Source organism: Dermacentor variabilis, chromosome 4 (genome assembly GCF_050947875.1).
Source record: "Dermacentor variabilis isolate Ectoservices chromosome 4, ASM5094787v1, whole genome shotgun sequence".
NCBI classification, from domain to species: domain Eukaryota; kingdom Metazoa; phylum Arthropoda; class Arachnida; order Ixodida; family Ixodidae; genus Dermacentor; species Dermacentor variabilis.
Window position 1 is genome coordinate 151485825 of NC_134571.1, and position 20767 is coordinate 151506591.

The window sequence follows — 20767 nt, forward strand, 5'->3', positions numbered from 1 at the left end:
TCAAGCATAAAAATAGCTTTGTAGGGTTTGAAGCATGCCGACCTTCACCACAATAATAAAGGAATCAAATGTCATCGTTCGAGCAAGATTTGGGTGCAAAAAAAACATGTATTGAAAAATAAAAGCAAAAGGCTACTTAGTAGTTAACGTTCACCAGTATAACAGAACGAAGATGCCAGCTTCCGGTAATCACATACTTTTAGAATTTTACTAAAATTACTAAGTACTACACAACACAAAAAGGAAACCGGGATCATCAGACTTTTTTTACTTAAATTGGGACTACACTCCCTCCTATCTTAAATTTTCCTACGATACAGCGACGGCTGGACAATCCTTAAGAAAATAAATTGCCCCGTACGCAGTACAGCCTCTACGTCGACAAAGGCTTTTCCATTGTGCGACCAATCACAGATCAAGCGCGTAAATGCAGTGGACAGTCACCGGAAAAAAAGTGTGACGCCGCAAGAACTCCAAAAAGAGGCTGTTTTGATTGTAGAATACTTCCGAAAGTATTGTAAATGAAACGATTTAGCTAGAAATTCTGCTATTGGAATATTCCACTCATATTACAGTTATCAATAAAACTTGTAGTGGTACAAAAAATTAAGAACTTCTTCCTTGCTTCTGCAATAATAACCGCATGACAGGGTTTCTAGAGGAGCGGGTGCAGCGGTGGTTGCTAAATGTCACATAATGGCCGTTGTTCGTAACACTTGGCGCACATTGCGTTGCAGGTGTAATAAGGCATTTCTATACCGCTATAGCTTCTGCTGATGAGATATGTACATGTCTCCAGATATCCCAATTGTCTAACTATATGAGTTAGAGGCTTGCATTTTTAGGCACTAAAATAGCCAATATACATTCACGATTAGTAGAGCACATCGCACTCAATATTTAACGGATCCATTATCGTCGTGCTCGCGGGCGCCTCTTGACAACCTTTTTTTAGGGCAACATGTAAACATTGAGGCAATCGAAGTTTCCGAATCACCGAAACGACAAAATATGCATCCTAAAGTCACCTATTCACATAAAACAGAAATATTGCGGAAAACCTTATGGAGATCCTAAACCACCTTTATCGCGAGGACGAGAGTAGTTTGTTTCCGACCTTCACTAACCTTCTTACTGGCGTTCCCTGCGTCTGGTATATCTCTATACAAAGCGTGCTCACTGCTTCAGTGCTGACATAGTGTGCACGGGTTGGCCTTACATATCAGTTCGAAAGCACCATCAACTTCCGTTTATCAGCACTTTGCAATGCATATTTTTATTTACACGCCACTTGCGACGATGGCATGTCGCACTAATACACGCTACACAATGTGGAATGATTTGATCGCGCCCGGAAAGTAAGAGAGGCGGCCAGTTAGTGTAGAGCGTTACGGCATGGTAAACATGAGTACGAATCAGCGCCCCTATCTACAAGAAGTTCTTAGGATTGTTCGTACGAGCAAATCGTACAAATCCGGATGGTGGACCTTTTAATAAGAAAGTCAGGTGGCGAAGAAAAAAAGATCACTTACAAAAGAAAACCTTTGTGAATTTGGTCTTAGCTTGATGCCCTCTCTGAGAGCTCGACGAATCTGCAGCTGCTACCCTGGTGACGTCACGCGCATGACCCTGTCGAAATCACGATATCTAAAGACCGAAGAAGGCAGAAGTGGAGACCACGATTGTTATTTTAAGTTGTGACAAACTCTTGAGGTGCCCTTTATTACGCTTAGTCATGGTGTTTTCTCGCTTTCTGGTAAATATGCATGTGTCTGCTTAATTTCACAAACGTTGCATGTCAATTTCTTTTTTTTCTGTGCTGGCCGGCTCTACAGGATGTTGACACCAAACTATTAAATTCATATGTTCAAAATATGCACAGCGATTCCTTTCGTGGCTATTCTGTAACTCATCGAAATTGTTTTATTAGTTTTCGGGCTTCGTAACTACGATCTAAATTAACAATCAAATGTAGGAGAGGCGGTATAGTGACGACAGGTAAAGAAATGAACTACAGCTGTGGAATGAAATTTGCCGACTCATTTCTTCAACATTCTCGTGCCCACAAGCCTATTTCACATAGTTACCCTACACCACATCTTTAACCAGCATTCCGCACTACATAGATGGCAGCACGGATTTAGAAGATATGCACCGTGACCCAATTTATTTCCATTATTCTTTCCTTCACCTTCAGGTTCCACCATTTTAACTGTTTGATTTCCGTAGGTCCTTTACGAAAGTGCCATGCGCTCAACTAATTTTTGAAATGTGAAAAAGGCAATTCTTAAATACTAGATTATGGGATATCCATCGAATTCTTCAACTGGAAACATATTGTTTGTACTGGCGGTGAACTATTCGATGGCCGTCCAATCTCACGTGATAAGTCGCATAATAGCGTCCTCCGCCCTCTTTCTTTAATTTATTTATTATTGAGGTTGTCGACAGTGTTACGCGTGGTGGGTGAATCCGATTATGGACGGATTACAGTGAGCTTTTAAAGAGGAACGTGCCTCTAGCCACCATCAAAATAACGTTGCTAGTAACTCGAGTAATATACTTGCACGATAAAAGCACTAAGGAGCCCAAGTCAACGCAAATAAAAGCGGATACCTAGGAATAGCACTGAAGACTGCGTCTATAATTCAGTCTTTAATTCTTCGCAATGTCAGTGGCTAGAAATATCTAGTAATAATTCTTGATAATATGTTATCCCGGAACCCCTGCATAAGCAACAGTTGGGCCTGAGACTTTCACAAAATTGTGTTGATTATGGCACAACCTAAAAAGTGCCTTACAAAGCAGAGAAGATTGGCTCTTTGCCATTGACTACGCACACTGCAAGATTCAGATTCAAATTTGTATAGATAGTATAACTCTATCATGAACAGCCTCGAAAGCATCTTGACAATAGTCCTTATATTCATTTTCAACAACTTTAAATGATCAACCTACTGTTCGTGCTAAGGACAATGAAGGCAAGGTCAATTTTTAAATCTAGCTTCCTTACCTAAACAAATTGTTCCTCGATTCATCCAAATATTTATCAGAGTTATTAATTAGAACCATACTCTACTGTAGGCATATAGATTTAGTGCCGTATTTTGCACCATTCTTCTCTTACTATGTCAAATTGTATAACAGTAAGCATTAGTTCTCAATTGTTTTCTGTTCTGTGTATTACCCGCCGTGGATGGCTCTGCGTAGCGCTGATGCCGGTGGTGGTTGCTGCGTTTCGATGTCAGCGAAATGCAAGAATGTGGAAGAATCGACACATGGGCAAGTTGGTACTAGTTGAAGATCTTGAATGCCTATTCACATGTCACGCGACGTTGCTCTGAACATGGGTCAGCTCCACTCGATGAAGACACCACAATTATTTCCGCACATAGCAGTCAGACTAGGAAGCAGATTGTGAGGTCTGCTATACCAGAAAAAAAAAGATCGCGTTGTGCAAGCATGCCTTCATTAAAGTTGCATGGCAGTTAACATGGTTTGTTAAAGAGGTTCATAGTATAGCAAGAGATTACAGGGTTTCGCTGTTCGCCTGTGACTGACAGTAACGCCATCGGTGAGAGATCACGGGGGTATAGGTTGCAGTACTTAAGTTTGTGTAAGGCCTTCTAATAAAGCTGCGCGCTCAGCGCTATTCTTCGTGTTTTCGTCCTTCCGTCTCTGCCGTCTTCCGCTACCCCTTCAAGATTAAACATACGATATAAGGGGCACTCGATGCACGTTAAATAATCCGGAGTGGGGGATATTATTCAAAAGTCCCCCTCTACGGCGTGTGTCACAATCTTATCGTGTATTGGGTTATAAAACATCAGAACTACTTTACCACTTGTAAGTTTGTTTTCTTTGTGTTTTGTTGTATTGAACTTTTTAACACTGTGGTCACTTCCATCTAACGTCCTAAGGCCCTATGGTAAATAAATAAATAAAAACTTAAATAAAGACAAATTTTAATTGAGTCCAGTTTCCCATTAGGAATATGACTTTCGTTGTTTCATTGTTCAATGAGCCATCATTGCTTTGTTGGCTTTCTGTGAACTTATTTAGACCCGTCCATGGTCGGTCATTTGTCAGGAGTGTTTAAATTATAATAAATAAGAATAAATGCTCACCTTGCAAAAGAAAATGCTTGTTATAAATATAGATGGTCATGACCAAGTAGGGCATAATATTATTGTTTATTTAGTGCTCGAAGTTTATTTTTTTGGCGATTCCTTCTTCAAATTGCAGAGCAGCAGGTGGAGAAAGAAAAATATTTCAATATTGTTCAGCAACAGACATAGCTTAGGAACGTTTATAGATGACTTGATAAAACCTGTGTCTTTTCCTTCTCCTCCTCCTCCGCCTCCTCCGTTCGTTGGCTAGGGCAACATCTGTCCCGATATCCTTCTAGTGCCATAGAAGTGGAATGGTCGTGCCCTTTCTGGTTCCGCATCGCAAATAAAAACGTCCCAGGCCTGCGCGACACACGCAGCACAGTTACAGCGTAAGCTGGAGGAGCGCCCCATAGAAGCTCCGTTTTCGGCAACACGCACTGGAGGGCTCTGACCTCGTGAAGTAGCGCCTTAACGTGTACGAAGAATAAACACATGTATCGAGACTACGCGGCGCACTTGCTACTTCACTTGTCCCGTGTTACAATACGATGCTGCTGCTGTTGATGATGATGATAATTTTTTGTGTCCCCTTTGAAACGAGGCGGCAATACATATTCGCTTAGCCTGCTTGACTTGACCATTTCCCGCTACATGCAACATGCAACTGCTACATCTTGGGACACTTGGTGGAAGTCGACACAGCTGTAATGCAATAGTTACAAATATCAACGCTACGTGGCATGCGGGTCAAGTTATGACAAGTGACACAATATCGTGTTAATGATCACGATGATTTAATGACCTCTTTGAAACGGGGTGGTGATACACTATCACCTAGCCTTCTCCGTTTATTAAAGTATGCTACACATGCATTTCAATAGACCGCGTCGAAGTTGGGCCCGAGCTAAAGCTTCCTCTTAAATGCTCCTTAGAGCTCGCTTGTGCATGCGGGTACATCGCTCATAAAGATGTATTTATCTGCGCCAGCTATCGACCACCAGATACGCCCATGAGGCTTAGTCACGAATTGCATGACCTGTTGCACAGCTTTGCAGTGCTGCATCTTAACGGTACTAATTATGCTTTTGGAGAAATTAATTTTGCTAATACCATGTGGCCCAATGCATATGGAGCAGTTTCTTATTCTTCGTCTGAAAGTACCAAGCTTGTTAATCTATGTGCTGATTTTAATCTCCTTCAACTAGTTAAAAACCCCACGAGCACTGTGTCTAGATCCCAAAATTTATCAGATTTAATAACCACATCGCCTGGAGATATTTTTCTCTAACTCATTTGCGGGGACCAAGCAAAACACCATTCTTCATTTGGCACGTAATGTCTGCCGCCTGCGAAAAGCCAACACCAAAAAAGTCATTCGGGACTACGCAAGAAGAGATTTCGCCTCAATCAACGTCGAACTAAATGCGTTGGCTAATGCTTACCTGAATAATTTCGCGAATGGCTCTGCCATGATATGTGGCCCGCATTAAAGAAACTTGCTTCTCTCACTCAAAGAAAAGTACGCGCCTCTGCAGAATGTTCACGCAACTTTCCGCTCCCCGTGACTTACGCCAACGCTTAACATACCTCAGAACAGAAAAGCTCCTGTGATGTCAAGCCCTCGCCCATCAATACTGGGACCACCGGTCAGCTTACCATGCAGGCTTCTCGGAGTATAAACGGGCTACGCGCTGTGAGAAGGAGTGGTTCTTCTCTGATATCCTTTCTTCACAACTAAGAAACAACCCGCGTAAATTTTGCAACATTCTTAACGGTTCCCAAAAACACTCTATTCAACGGCTCGACGAGTTCGATGTTGTCATGCCAACTAGTAAGTTTCGCGTTCCATTTTGTACCGCTTCTATTTCGAGTAATTTTCCCTATGCTCTGCCTAAAATCTCTAATCCCGGGTTTTCTCAGAAGGATCCGGTGTTTGTTCATTGTATCGGTGTATCTAGACTAATTCAGAACCTACAAATATTATCTCCGGGCGTTGACGGTATTGTTGCTCAGTTTTAAAAAAAAAAGCACTAACACCTGTTCATCCTTATCTTGTCAAGATTTTCAACAATGAGCAGACCTGCCCAGTGACTGCACGTGGCTGAAGGTGGTTGCTGTGCCAAGACAAGATATTTCGCGCAACCATGACAGCTACAGACCGATTAACTTGATTATTATTCCATGTAATGTAATGAAAAAGATTAGTTATTGCAGTTGTATCTAATTTCTTAAAGATAGTAAATTATTTGCCACGTCTCAGCATGACTTCAGGAAATACTTCACCTGTGAAACACAACTTCTGCTCTTTACTAGTGACTGGTTTCTTGCCATTGTCCGTGGTTCTTGTATTGACTGCATTTATCTTGACTTCCGCAGCCTCCGACACTATCTCGCACCGCCAACATAACTTCGGCTCAAACCTGCCAAAATGGATCGCGAATTTTCTATCCTCTCGCACGCAGTTTGCCTCTGTTAATCACTGTAATTAACATGTTTGTTCTGTCAGGTCTAGACTATCACAGGGCCCGGTCCGGAGACCACTGTTATTTCTTATATTTATTATTGAATAATCTAATGGAGGCTCATAATTCGCGCTCGGGTAACCTCTCGGGTCCTTGTTTACTCGTATGTGCCTAATAGTGTACCCATAGATTCATATAACTCGCATAAATACTTTGGTACCCATATTACAAATAGTTCCCCATGGAAAATGAACATTGACTGCGTAATTCATTATTCTAATCACAGCCTCGGTTTCATTCGCCCTAAGTTCTCCTTTGCTCCAAGCTTTTTTAAAATTAACTCTCTGCAAAGCTCTCATCAGGTCAAACATGGGATATCGCTCAGGTATTCGGGATCCCTGTTCTACCCGAACTTCTTCCCTTGAATTAATTAAAAATCGGTGTCCACATTTTGCACAACTACACCCGCAACGCGAGGTGTCAGTAATCAAGGATCCTCTCGACCTACCTGAATTATGAATTAGACGAAAAGGTGTTCGACTATGTATCTTTCATAAAATACTTTTTAATAGTCTAGAGCTCAAACACGAACTTCTCGCTGCCCCTGTATACACTTCCTCCCTCATTAATCACACTCCGAAAATCGATGTGTCCTGCAGCCAACCATACAAGTGCGCAAATTCATTCACAGAGAAGACACCCTCTGACTGGAACCACCTGCCTGCCTCCGTCGCCAGCAATCCCCACGAGTGTTCAGTCGAGACCTCCAATTCTACGCTGTGATTGAAGTGATAACCACTCCTCTTGGTAACGCCCTAGTGACCCTGACAGTACCTAAATAAAAAAAATATATATAAAAAAAATAAATTAGTCCTCTTAATGCTCCTGTTCAAGCCACATGTAGGTATTTAGGGGACCAGGGAAGTTGTCGAATTACAGAAAAGATGAAACAAGTATTTCATACGGCAGCTGGTTACAGAAAAGTTCATTATTGCTGAACACGTCAAAAAGCACCTATGTCGCTCTGGACGCCAAGACGAGAAAGCCCTTTCGCTCTTGACAGCGCTACCGTCCTCACAGTCGTTCTCTGCTCTTAGCTCGACGCTACTCCAGCACAAAACGCCCAGGTCGCGCTCTTTCCAAATGCGGAAAAAGCAGCTCGTCCTTATTGTGACTTCTCGTTCTACCCTCCAACACACTGCTGGTGCCGAACGCACAGTGACAAACACGCTACACAACGTGGAATCAGTTGACGGCTCACGACAAGCAATCCAGGTGTGCGAGTGCAAGACGTAGGTGAGTACGAATCAGGACCCGGCATTTACAAAACGTTTTTTCGATTGAAATGTTCCTAAGTGCAAGTGGCAGCTAGTCTTTGTGCTGAAAATTCGATTAGTGAAGTGGGCTGGCCAACGCAAAAGGACGCTTCAGGCGGAAGACCTTTGCGAATTTGGCCCCAGGTCTGATGTCCCTCGCAAACTGACCGATCGATCACGTTTGCCCTAGTGACGTGACAGGCTCACAGGTGTTGGCGCCACGATGGGTGAAGAAAATATAAAAAAGAGCCCGAAGTGCAGCAGGCACATGTGTGTTGATTTATTATAGGTTGTTTAAGGCCTTTTCATACGTACTTTCGAGGGGTTTTCTCGCTTCCAGGTCAATATGCACGAAACTAAATTTTGTGGACACGTTCGCTGTCATTCTCAGTTTCTGAACTAATCTGCTCTCCAGGATGTCGAAACTAAAACTCTTAATTTCATACGTGCCGTACAATATCCAGACCACGTTCCGTCGAAATTATTACGTACCTCTTGAAAACTGCATTCTTTATTTCTGTGTTACGTTGTTGCCATCATAATTGTGGAGCGACTGGGAGAGTGGCAGTATTGCTACAAAATTGAAAAAAAAATTAAGCGCAACTGTTTGAAGAAATTTACCACAGTACTTTTCCAAAACTTTCGTGCCGCAAGCCCACTGAACATAGCAACTAGCATACAGCAAAGTTAAACCAGCATTGTACAATACCTAGCTTTCAGCACAAACTTACAGAAAGACATTTCACGCTCACTGAGCTTGATTCTGCGATTAATTTTTGTGACGTTCCATTAAATTTCATTTGTTTATTTCCGTAAGTCGTTTAACAACGTGGCATGTCTTCAACTAATTTGAAACTTTTCAACATAAAAATTTCTGAAATATTTATTTCTTTGATATCTGCTGACCCCGGAAATAGCTTATAGATATCCGAAAACAGCTTATGTAAACTACGAAAAAACTATTCGACGAGCTTGCAGGCTCGTGTGGTGTGGCGCACGACAGTGTCCTCCATTCTCTAAATTTAATTTATTTATTACTGACCTTCTTGGCATTTTTGTGTGTGTTATCAGAATTGGGTGTGTGCTGATGGCAGTTCGCTTTTTTAAAAGAAAGTGCGTTTACGTACGATTCGAAGTTTTGTTATTACTCAACTATTACTTCTGTGTCGTGGAGGTGCTGGGGAATGACAAACAACAGCGACAGATACGTAATTTTTGTAAAGACGCAGACATATTTTTTTAATGTACACCCACCCATTCCCTTCAAAACTTGCTCACAAGCTTTCTAGCCCGAAATGGCTAGTATGCGCTCTTAATAGCATGCGATCGCGGAACACCTACATAAACAATAGCTGTGCGTTAGTGTTCAGACAATTCTTTCGTTTGAGACAAAAACCTTAAGAGTCTCTTCTCAATCACAATTATTTTCCTACTTGTGATTTATCAGACGCACTGCGAGATGCATACGTGAGTTGATCTCCATAATACAAATTTAATATGAACCGCATTCGAAGAATCCCGATAATAGCTCTGAGATTTATGTTCAACAAATCTAACAAGTATAATTGTCTAACCTAAGTTAAAACTGACTTTTGTCGAACTCTTAGTGCTAAGAAGAGAGAAAGTGAGGTAATTTTTGAAGCTCCCTAACTTAAACGAACTATAACTTTATTCATGTCTACTTTTATCAGAGTTATCAAGCTGTCCTACTCACCCTGTGGTGTAACGCCATAGTTTACTCCAATTGGTCATACGATTGCAAACTACATTTCTTTGTTTGAGTCCGCGTTTCATATGGAATCAGACATTTACATTTTTCAGTGTTGTATCCGTTATAATTGTTCGCTTTCTGTCCTTGTATGTATTGGTTGTCGTCCTTGCTTGTAGCATTTGTGAGCATTTCCATAAATTTATGAGTAAGAATACAGAACCATATCTCTAACAAACATGCTTGGTACTAAACATAGATGGTGTTGTTAAGGTAGCTTATAATATCTTTATTTGTTTAAATTTGAACCGTCTCGTTTTTTATTGCTCCTTGGAATTCCTGGACAATAGTCTAGCTGAGAAAGCTGACTAACATGGCCTAACATGCTTCCTTATAGCGAGAAAGACGCTGTGCACTAGAGAGAATATTTGTCCATCATGCCATCTGTCGCTAAACAGTGGTACTTGTTGGGGCCCTTCGCAGACCATTCGCAGACGGTTGATGACCACGGAAATAAACCAGCAGCACGAATGAGCAGTTTTCTTGTGATGTGATCGTAAGGACGTAGTGGGTTGTTATTTGTTGTAGACGTAGGGTGCATGCAGTTCTACGGTAACTTTAGCTTCACGAGTGCAGCAGGGTGCCTGTTGGCCGGCGCGACAGAGTTCAAGATGGCCTCCTTGTTTCCGGTTCGCAGGAGCAACCGAAAAACGCAAAGCTATCAAGCCATTCGGCGCGTAAACACAACTCCAAGCCTCAAAGTACATAAAGGTTGTCTGTGCCGGCGCACATGTAGTAAAATACCACTAAAAGAAAGAATTGTACTTGTATAAACGTGACGATGTCGCGTGTCTTGAGATAGCTGCACAATAAGACCGGTAACTCTTGTAGTACTCTGAGTTCTTCGATTGGAGCGCGTTTTAACAATGTGGAGTTCGAAAGATCTTTCTCCTTGCGCATGTGTGACACGAACAAGCAATATTGTGTTTACGTATTACAATAATTTTACAATAATATGTGAAAACAATGACGAGTCATTTTAGTGGATATGCTTGAGTACCATGTCATATCGTATGCCAAGTCGACATCTGTTAACAGCTGTGGCCTAATTCGTATAATAAACACTGTATAGTGTAAGTTATTACTGAAAAACAGTGTACATCTGCTTACATTGCTGAAACTGATCGTTTTTTGAGACATATATGTGCAAACATATGTATAATAACGCTGTTCAGTGGCCATGACTTCATCCCGTTGATCGCGAGGTAGCGGGTTTGAATAACGGACGTCGGCCATATTTTGTTGGAGGCGATATTTGAAATCGCTCGTGTAGTAAGGTTCACAGGCACCTTAAATGGTCCCAAGGGGTCGACCCTTCACGAAAACAGCGCACTATGGTGGCTTTCATAAATCACAGTGCAGTTTTGGTGATGAAGCCTCATTTGTAGTGTTTATTTTTTTAATGAAGCGTCACCTACAAAGTTTCATTACGAGAATAGAAACAACGAATACCACTTATTTCACAAACCTGACATTACGAGAACAAGAAAAGTAAAAGAGAGAGGCGCACATTATCAACAGGCAATGCGAGCAACGAGCGCTTCTGGGCATTTTCCCTTTGGTGTGGCGATCAGAGATGGCGATTTTGTCACCTCCACTTCACTCTACCTACTCTTTCTTCCCTGTACCTCAAGCCCATTGCAACGCAATCATTCAGCTTAACCTCAACTTTAGCTTACTGTGGCGTAATTGAACGTACTACTTTTTTCCCGTAATATTATTATCCTATTACTAATAGGATGGTTTCCTTCTTTTTCTCGCATAGGCTAATAGCCTTCGACATTGAAACGCGCAGGTAAGGCAACACCTTGCACTATTTACAGTGGTGTAGGCAGAAATTTTATTCGGGGGTGGGGGATGGGGGGGGGGGGGCTCACGTTCCAGCTCGGCCTCCTCCTTATAGTATTTGTGGAGGTATCAATTACAGGAATAATAAGTGCATTGCATTTGCCAAAGATGCTGCAAACAAATTTTTGAAAGCTACGCACTGTTAGGACACGTAAAATATGTATTTTTCATAAAAAAATCTGCTCGTATGTCCAAAAATTGTGCCCGAAATAACTGATATCAGTGTTACGTGTCACTGCGTGTCACTTTTGAAAATGAAATATGCCGGTATGGTACGCGCATGCCTCTTACGTAATGAACGAAGCCATTATTGCGCGGGGTGGGTAGGCTCACTTTCATTTGACTCGCCCTCGTACATAAGAAATTCGAAGATAGAATGGAATATGCAAATGTGAAGAGACTGATTGATAAAGGGCAAGACAGTGTCACTGGAAACAAAGTTCACTGCACGTATACACAATATGTCGCAACAAGATATTGAAATATACGTATGTCTCCAAAACATCAACATAGCTAAGAAAACGTTCCTATATATAATGCGCCAAACAAGAGAAATAAACACCTTGGGAAATCACAGGTTCACAAATAACAGAATCCTGAGCCCCCTCCCCCCCCCCACCCTGCTCTCCCCCCGATGTACCGCGCACAGCGGAAGCTTGCGCGCTTCTTGCCTGATTTTTTTTATATGCACACAAGACTGAGCGACCATCGTCCGCTCACCAATGCCCTTCCCCCCTCCCCCACGCTTTCACTCGCACATGCAGCATGCTGCGCACGGTCATGATGTTATCGCCTTGGACTTCATACAGAGCTTGAGGGTCACGGCGACTGCTGGAACGTGCCTGGAGTGTCCATATAATTGCTATCGCAACAATATAACAAGAGTATACAGCATCTGATGCGTCCCGTGGCCCTTTACTTCCCGCACAAAAAAATGTAACGAAATCGAGCTTTCACCATGCGGCAATTCGCTGCGCCACAACAATGTCTTTTTTTTTTTCATTTTTGGGGTGGGGGCACCGAATTGAAAGAAAAACGCGAAGGAAAGCATGTTGGGCACAATCGAATGCCTACTTTAAGCACCTAATGTGGCTACCGAAGGAATTCCCAAGAAAACTTGAGACGCTTGGTCCACAGAGAACTCTACGCGTGCTGCTCGGTATCTTACAACGACGAGACCGGACTTTGCGGCGAGGATGCGCTCAAGCAAACGCGTTGCAATGCGCCGAGTCCCCACAGTGATGGCGGTACGCGACCATTGTTTCTCTTTCTCCTCTGCTAGCCAGAAGGTGTCCGAAACTCTTCCAGGCGAAAATCCACCCGCCATAGAAAAATGAACGCGAACCGAAATGCGCCGCGTGGTGGAGGGAGCAACACGAAAAAAAGGATGCGCTCTTGCTGGCTCTAGCGACTCGCGAGTAGCGAGAACAATAATATTGAAGAAGAAGAAGAAGAAGAAGAAGAAGAAGTTTATTTTACCGCATAGGTACACTTATGTATACAAAGCGGTGGGGATGGCAGGATAAAAGCTGCATATCGGCAGCTTGACTAGTCCCACCTCCCCGTGAAAGGTTCATAGTGTCCGCGCGAATAAGAGTCAAAATAGAAAAATAAATAAGGAGGTAGTTACCTTTGCTGGCTTTAGTGTCTTGACATGGATGCTTTGGCGTAGGTGAAAAAAAATGTTGATATTGTTGTGTGTGTCATGACGGCACAAATGAACCACCACAATACTTTGTCTCATCGGACCTCGCTGCTTGCTTTGTCGACTTGCCTGATAGTGTGTTGATTTGGCTTGTCACGTTGTATGGTCCGATGTACGACTTAAGAAAAGTTAATGCATCTTTGGCGTGAAATGTTTATAACAACATTAAGCCAACAAAGTTCCGGAATCGAAAATCTAAAGCCCGATTTCGAAAATGTCAATTCACCTTTCACAACTATTGTTTATTAGAATTTCATACCCGTAAAATTTTGCTACTGGAACCCGTCTGCTCGGTAGATTACGCGGCCTCCGCGAGGTGCTGTGAAGAGTCCGCTTGCCATCAAAACGCCCTTGAAGCTGTGTGCTCTGGTGGGGCTTCTTACGTTACGCGACTCTCGGTGAATGGGCGTTGCCGCGAAATCCAACTCGAGTTTGCGATGTTTGCGCTGAAATGTCTTTCCTAGTTTGAAAAAAGACATTCTAGACAGAATCGAGAATGATTTCCGGCGCCGGGGGTTGTTTTGGTCAGTGGTGCATGACAGCTACGAAAAAATTTCGCGGGACAGCTAAAGCCCCATAACCCCCCCTCCCACCCCCACCACTCCCCCGGCTGCCTCCCTGACTCTTTAAGTAATGTGCCTAAGAGAGAAAACTGTTAGGCTGACTGCACACACAGCATTTCATTAGAAAGACGACCTTGCCACGTAAACTACAACTGATCTAAAGCCAACTGGAAAATAGGTAAAAACTGATGGTGGCTGCTCATCAACGTTAAGTGAGCACCTCTGAAATTTTGCATCTCCCTGTCCTCTGTAGTGTTGTAGTCAAAATCTCATGTGCTCTTTTCCACATCGTACCAGACAATACTGTATATTTTGCGCAATGCGGAATCTTTGTCGGCGTATCCATCCTATTCTTATACGAAATACTACAGACAGCCATGATCGAAGCTGTGCGAGACGATTTTATTCAGATGCTGCCATACTGATTTGCCATTTTCATCGTTCTATGTTGAGTCATCCTTCCCCCAGCTAACATTTTGGTCACTTGTATTTGCTGTACGATAGACATTTTAGACTGGTCTTGAAGGTTATGCGGGCGCTTGAGTGGTACAAATTTTGAAATACCAAAGCGTTATTTTCGGCGTGTGTCAGCGACACTTTCAAGCGTCATGACATTCTTATGTACAAAGAGCACTTAGTGACATTCACTGACTACGTCTCAGTAAGTAAGCGTGGAGCTGTAAGCAAAATACTAAGAGAATGTGTATGTGAGCGTTTCTCTAATGCAAATTAGTTTTTATGGCTCTTGTTTCTGTTCTTGTGGTGGCCGGCGGCAGTTCATTATCCGCTGATACAAACGTCCTGATGGAAAGGATGCGTCCTCTCAGGCAACGCAATTGTGGCGTGCATTCTTCGCTGAAGTCCGGTGCGGCTATACTTTAGCTTCGTCATTTCCTCTCGACGGCTCTCTGCAGTTGCGCATGGGCTGACTCTCAGAATACACGATATTCGCATGATTTTAAAGCTGCTCAGCTACTTCTGCGTGGAGTAAACTGGCACTCGGCTGCTGTTGTCATGCCATCGTCGTCATGCTGTCATCGTTCTATTGCAATCCGGCACCCGTTCTCTTACAGTCGTCGTCACACCATCATAATTACGCTGCGATCATGGAGACCAGCAATTGGTCAAGTACGGTTGTTGTCCCGCAGTTAACACATCCTTGCGCGCGATTTCGCCCTCATCACATCATCGTCCACACGCATTCCTCACCATCTCCTAAAATATGGCCACGCCGATGTATGCCGTCTTTATCAAACATCGTTATAAAGATCAGCAAACTATTTTTGAAGAATTGTTATTTTCTGCATTTAATTTCTTCAGTCCGTATAAGTTTTCCGTTTACACTTACACACATTTTTCATAATTTCTGCAACTTTTTTATGCTATGGGTAGCAAGAGTTTACTTGAGATCGTTGGATTATTTGTAGGAACCATATTATTTTCAGGGCTCCATAGTATGCACGTTAAAAAAGAATTCCCTTTTGTTTTATTTGGTAAATGCGTTTCGTTATTCTTGTTCACAAGGAATACGTTTGTAAGTTTTGGTTAGACCATGCTTTTCTCAGAAGAATGATTCACACAAATGAGCAAGAACAAACGCTACAGTTAGGAATCGCTCCAATGGATATTGAAATAGTATATGAAAATATTATATAATTTCACTAATGGATCAAAACCAATCCACGCAAAGTCAAGCCTAACGAACATGCATTCTAATATGTTGTGCGCTAGTAGCTTTAGAAATACATTACGCAGAGAAGAGGCAAAGCATGAGTGAGCACTTTCCGAAGAAATCGCATTTAATTCAGTGATCAAATGGCAGTGTGTAAAGTATTATTCAAGATATCTAATTCGAAAAAAAGTGTAATGGAATGCATTTAATGCGTAGAGAAGTGCGATACCCGCGTACTATTAAGATAGGCAAAATGAGTTGTGTCTCCTTTATCTGTTGAAATATGTACATTAGCTAAGCATTTTGCAGCTAAGCTGCTGCTTGGCTATAATACACCTTCAAATAAACAGCAATACGACAATGCAAAGATGCCGGCGTAACGTTCTTTCACTCTGTGTGGAAGTACACTAGAGGGTAGAATCTAATGAAGGGTCTCCACTGAGGCCTTTCTAATTCTGCTCAGTTTTCTTTCGTAAATAATATTTATATGTCCATAATAGGTTTCTATGCCAGTATTTTATAGTCTTCGTGTATACAACATGCCCATAAGTGTAGTCCGCCACGCCATTTCCTACTGCATTGCGGCCAGCGCGGTAGTAAGGATTCCATATTAATACTGTACAAATAAAGTAGGGTGCGCTATTAGCAATATTGAAGACAATGTTGATTAGTGCCAAACGGCAAGAATATTGAATACAGTAAATTTTTGCAAGGGATGGCCATTAAGAGGGAGCCTTGTCAACATTATACCCTACAATTTTCTTATCCTGATATTCACAAAACTTGAACACGCCATTGCGCTGCACATTAAAGCGAAGCTGAAGGGTTTTCCAGAAAAAAAATGAGTGAAGAGCTTTACGTAATGGTTTTCAACCCTCCGAAATCAAATATCGCATCGAAATTGAGCGGAAGAATTTGAATTGAATTGTGGGGTTTTACGTGCCAAAACCACTTTCTGATCATGAGGCACGCCGTAGTGGAGGACTCCGGAAATTTCGACCACCTGGGGTTCTTTAACGTGCACCTAAATCTAAGTACACGGGTGTTTTCGCATTTCGCCCCCATCGAAATGCGGCCGCCGTGGAGCGAAAGAAAGGTCAAACATATTTTATTTCGACGAAAAGTGTAGCAGCAGACTCGGGGCCACTCGAGTCTGCTGCTGTTCCATCCAGCATGCTAACACGAAGCAGCTAGCAGTAAATCAATATCCAGGTTTGGACGAGTTCATGTATTCATAAGGTCTTCCAAGACCAGTTTCCAACCGTCCGCCCGCACAAGTCCCGTCTTTGTGCGTTCATTGCCCCGACCTTCTCGCGTTGCGTATAGGAAGCCTGCCAGGAGGAAGTCGTACTCTTACTCATTCACGCATTATTGATAAACTCTGGTAGTAATCGTCGTCACGGAAGTGGTTAGAGCACAACACTGTTGCTCTTGAGCGCTTGAAATTCTTTCGTTTCAAAGCAGCCGCCCACATAGCTAAAAGCTCCTTGTCTTACTGGAAGTAACGAAACATTCGAGCGTCATCGTGGCTGCTGTTCGTGCAACCGTAGGCTGCACAGAATGCCGGCGTGATCGGCCCACCACTTCAATTCATGCTGCGCACGTCAACTAACACTCTACATACACACAAACAAAGGATTGCAGGGTCGAGCGAAGCAGATAATGACGGCACGCACGCAGAAACAAGCACGGTCAGGCACGGTCGGGGAGACTGCGAAGGAACGAATGCCAGTGCTGACGTCGCTACGCCGCGGTTTCCGTTTTCCCCTCGCATCGTCAGCGTCAGCTGCAGCGCGCGGCGCTCGAAGGGGGCGGAGCGACAGCGCAATTTGAACTGACGATTACATCGCTCCTAAGTGAAAAATCCCCCCGAAAATTTTACCTGCATGGTTTACAAGGTTCCCGCATCCGTTTATGAGCGTCTTATTGAATTCGACAGACTCTTCAGCTTCCCTTTAAATAGCATGCTTACCAGAAGCAGAAATCGAGCGTGATACCAACAACTAAGGCGGTAGCGCAGATGGGGCTCTTCAGAGCATACGTGGTCATGCAACATCAAATAAAGTTTTGAAAAGCAGTCTTGAGGGCCCAATACCATCCATGGCTGTATACACCTATTATCAAGCCAGAAATCCGTATTGCATGCATCAACGAGATAAAGGGAAACAATTCGCCAGAACCCATCTCACAACGATCATCGAGGGTAATGCCGTTTAGGGTTAGATTAACTTAAATTTTGGAATCTTACGCACCAAAACTAGGATAAAAAATGAGGCACGGTGAAGTAGGGAACTCGGGGTTAGTTTTGGCCGACTGGGATTCTTTACCGTGCACTCAATGCAAGGTACGAGGGATTTTTTATTTTGCATTTCGCGCCCATCAAAACGCGGCGCCCATGCTGGGGATTTTATCCCGAACCCTTAAGCTTAGTAGCGTAAAGCCGAATCTACTACGTCACCACGGCGGATAATGTGTCTCCCATTTAAATATTTTGGCGACATAACGTATTGTCACTGTGGAAACAAGTTATGTTGAGGTGTGGAGTGCAACGGGACTCCAATTTCGCGCTTTAAGACTTACCCCAGAATTCAGTAGTGGGTCTTAAGTTGAAACTCACGCTTTACTTGATCTAACTGACGCCTGTCACGAACGCGCCGAAGGAATCGCAGTGAGCGCCTTTGGGCACTGTCACGCAAGGCGTCATTTAAATAAAGCCAAATGTAGCCTTGAAGTTAAGTAGCATTTCTGAATGCGGCGGTTAGTGTCTAACGAGTGAAGGGCGCCGGAAGAAGGTCTGCCAGATATAGGCAGGTAATTTTAAACGGCGATTTGATTTCTGAATAGCCATGGAGACTTCGGACGTTGATGCCGGAGAATCACATGTGGAAGAGTTTTAAATTTTTCACTGACGCTATACAGAGCGCCTTAGTGCCAACAACAATGCAGTGCTGCACTTCGTAGAGGACTCGGATCTCACCATTGTGGCATTGTGTAACCACAATCTTGTGCGCAATGTGTGGTACGTTAAAAAGAGCCCTCCCCTCTATCGCGCACACAGAGTGAATTGTCAGTTTCACTGCCAGTTGTTTTCAGGAAACCAAGGAAGCTTACTGAAAAAAAAAAACTGTGAAAACTATTTTTAGTGAAGATAAAGAATGGGTGAAGGGCTGCAGAGGGCGCATTGAAAGATCCAGATCAGCTCGTCTTATTGATTGTTTGTCCAAGGCTGGAAATTAGCGTTAACGTAATTGATTACGTTTTACTAATTGTCCAAACACTTTCGTTGGGTAGTAACTGGTAAATGTAATTCTTACATTTTTAAAACTGAATGTAAGTGTAATCGGTTACTTTATTCCTTGAACTCCTACAAGTCTAAATACCACACTACGAGTTAGAAAGAAGGTGAAGTACCACAAACGTTGCAATGCAAGAGTGTTCAAAACATTTCTTTGTGTAACTATAGGGTTGTACATGCCGAAATCACGATCTGATTATGAGGTATGTCGCAATGAGGAACCACGGATTAATTGTGATCACATCCAGTTCTTTAACGCGTACCTAAAACTAAGCACACGGGTGTTTTTGCGTTTCGGCCACATCAAAATGCGGCCTCCGTGGCCGCGAATGGGTCCCCCGGCCTTGGGCTTAGCAGTGCAACACCAAAGCCACTAAGCAACCACGGAGGAGGTTTACTACTTTGTAAAGTAAGGCATGAGGCATACGACTTCACGCTTGAACATCCCAACACATACATGAGAAAGCAGCGTCGTGCGCTATCGCTTACAGTTCCAAAACGCCTTGGGAGACCTATGCCAAAGAAGCTAGCAAATAAAAGAGCACGAAGCGGCTTCATCGAGTTTTCACACTATTCAGAAGTCCTAGGCGTATGGTTTTCCACAATCTGGAATTTTCCCAAGTTTTTGCAGGCGTGTGATTATGCATGATTAAATTAGTTCGCTTTACACGAGCCATTTAAAATGATTCACTATGTGCCACTATACCCTCCGTATGTTGGGCGGGTGTTTATACGCAGCCACGTTCTGTCCACACTGGTGTACGCGCTTCACATACCGATGGCCTAGCACGGCCGCGTGGGTGGCTCCAAGTGAGGGTAAATAACCGACGCCTGCTTTCATCCTGCTCCTCGTTCTTGCCGACACTTTTCTCCATGGAACCACTTCAGGGGTCTGATGCAGATTGACTTCCTGGCTGTTCTCTACTTCACGTTCAATGCCCCGCTGCTGAACTCCATTACCCGCTTCACCGTGAAAAGTGACGCTACAATTTCATCCCGCCATTAAAAAGTGATTGGAGACCACTCCATCAGCAACCAATGAGTCTACCTGCTACGAAGCGTAGAAGGTAAAATGTAGTCGGGCTATGCTTCGTGGCTAGCTGCAGATACTTATGACAAAATGTCACGACTGTAGGATGAAATAAAAACATATAACAATGGTGATGGTGACGCAACTGTGATATCCATGGGCAGAGTTTGTACGACATCTTGCAATGATGTTGAACCCTGCTTCAAGTAGTAAGTTGAATAGCTGGGCCAGTTGAAATTGAGGCATTCTTTGAATGAGCGGAAAAAAATTATTGCGACAAAAAAGGAAGAACACCGGAGGAGCATCATCCGGGAAAGAGCACGTCCCGTGTCTTTCCTTGACCTGCATGTTCCTAATGGCACTGTGAATTCTGGAACACACAGGGGTTCCATCAGATTTTTCTCGGTGCTGTCCAGGACCACAACGGCAGGCTACTGTGACGCACCCTTGTCAAATTATCAGTTCGGTCGCCTACAATGTCATATATATGTAAATATATATACACTCTTACAAGGGCTTCAAACGGCCTGCATTGATCTGGCGCAAATATGGATTATAGAGGTGGTATACAGTACCTGTGTTCACGGCAAAGATACGCTGTAAAGTCTTTAGCATACTGAGGTATCAGACAACCTTGCTGATTGCAGAGAATATTTCCTTTTATTGTGTGCGTTATATGCAGAAATAGAAGTGAAGAATTTTGGAGAATGGTTGAGGGTGCATGCGTGTAAGAAGCTAGTGTGGGTGTTGACGCCACGACTTGTGAGTACGACAAGGATCGTGGAAAATTATGGAAACAATTTTTCAAATATAAAAGGCTTTGCTTCCGCGTTCTTTAGCATAATTAAAAGAAATAAATTAGATTTATTCACTCTGTGCACCTTACTCCAGCTTAGCTTCAAATAATTAACAATGTTAAAAATTATATCGTGATAATAAAAAAAAAGCAGTGCGAACTACCATTACCATCGTCCTTGCATTATAACTGACGTATTG